This window comes from Herpailurus yagouaroundi, unplaced genomic scaffold (assembly GCF_014898765.1).
Source record: "Herpailurus yagouaroundi ecotype Mexico unplaced genomic scaffold, PumYag 197, whole genome shotgun sequence".
Classification (NCBI taxonomy): Eukaryota; Metazoa; Chordata; class Mammalia; order Carnivora; family Felidae; genus Herpailurus; species Herpailurus yagouaroundi.
In genome coordinates, this window is record NW_024412428.1 from 31,494,788 (window position 1) to 31,496,518 (window position 1,731).

Here is a 1,731-nt window from a genome sequence, read left to right on the forward strand (position 1 = left end):
TGTAAAAGAGTAAGGAGAATGGGGAACAAAGATTAATATAATTGAACCTCTACAAACTATATTTTGCTCTAGTAAGTTTATTTGCCTATATTTTTATATATATGTCATTTTCACAGTTTTTAAGTGTAAATTCCATACCATTAATTACACTCATAATGTTGTACAATCATCACCACTATTTCCAAAAATTATTACTATAACAAAAACTCTGAACCTAATAAACAATTAGTGATATGGAATACTTCATAAATTCACATGTTATTCTTTCACAGAGGCCAAGCTAAGCTTCTCTCTGTTGTTCTGATTTCTGTGTATGTGCTGCCGAAGCAAGTTCTTGAGTCATTTTTCTCCAAGTAGTTTCTATGTTAGAGCTTCAGGAAGCCCACCAAATAGAATGATTGCATCCTTTTGGAAATTAGTAGTAAGAAGAATTTAGTTGTTGAGCCACCTGTGGCTTGGCCTTGCTTCATGCTGAATTCTGAATTGCCAAAATTCTTCACTCATTTTTATATTTCTACGATTACATAGCACAAACCTAAGATTTGAAAGTGATGCAAAGCACAAACTTAGAATTATACTTCCTCAGTCAACTGGGGTTTGGTGCTTTGATTGATGTCATTGTTGTGGATGTGAGTTTATGTCTTCATCGTTTTTTTCACTAAGAATAATGAAGAAATAGAATATGCTGACTTTAGAGAGTTTTGTTTTTTGGTTTTTTTGTTTTGTTTTGTTTTTGATTTTTTTTTTTTTTTTTTTTTTACTTCAACTAGTATATGAAGTAGTACTGGTAAAGTAGGAATTTGAGAATGTCTACAAGGAAGTTTCAAAAATAAAGACATTTCTGTCTCAAAATTAAAAACCAGATATAATGGTAATAACAATACAGATACAAACATATAGGGGCACCTGGGTGGCTCAGTTGGTTGTGCGTCCGACTTCAGCTCTGGTCAAGATCTCACTGTTTATGGATTCCAGCCACATGTCAGGATTTGTGCTGACAGCTCAGAGCCTGGAGCCTGCTTCCGATTCTGTGTCTCCCTCTCTCTCTGCCCTTCACCTGCTTGTGCTCTGTCTCTGTCTCTCAAAAATATATAAACACTTAAAGTTAAAAGAAAAACCAAATACAAACATATAAATAGAAAATGGCTATTAAATTCAGTCTATATATTTCTAATAAAAATGCCTTAGCCAGCCACCCCATGGATGATTCTTTGACTCTTTTATGAAGCAGCTCCACATCAAATAAGAAAAATAAGTTTGAAATACATAGACTAGATTATATGAAATGACTTAAAGCATAACTGTATTGATAGAAAAATATTTCTAGGTAAATTAACCTGTAGATAACTGTAAGTACACTTTTATAACTTCTAAGCAAAATACATCACAACAATCTTACTTAAAAATTCCTCTGAAAAATATCCTTGATTATTCTGGTTGTATTTATGTTCACCCAACACTACAAATTTTCTGAATATAAAATGTTGATATAAATTAATTAGGTATATTTTGTTATTTGAACCACAGAGGAAGATAGCTGCAGCACTGGACTATAAAAGGACTTACTTTATTTAATGACTTTTCCCCTTTTATCCACATAAACCATTCCATTCTCTTTCATTACTTTAGGCAGTTATGATTGAATTTTATATATTTTTATTTATATATATTCCTAAATAAGTCATTGCTTGAATATTTATGTATGTATCATTTTCCTTCCTTTTTCACTCA

The 1,731-nt window shown here is 31.6% G+C and overlaps 1 non-coding gene across 1 annotated transcript; it reads right to left on the minus strand.

Annotated features, from left to right (window-relative positions):
• Positions 1 to 227: 227 nt before the first annotated feature.
• On the minus strand, positions 228 to 330 carry LOC121013051 (U6 spliceosomal RNA). Its single transcript, XR_005782480.1, has one exon. It is a non-coding gene; the product is annotated as a U6 spliceosomal RNA (small nuclear RNA).
• Between the last annotated feature and the right edge of the window lie 1,401 nt (positions 331 to 1,731).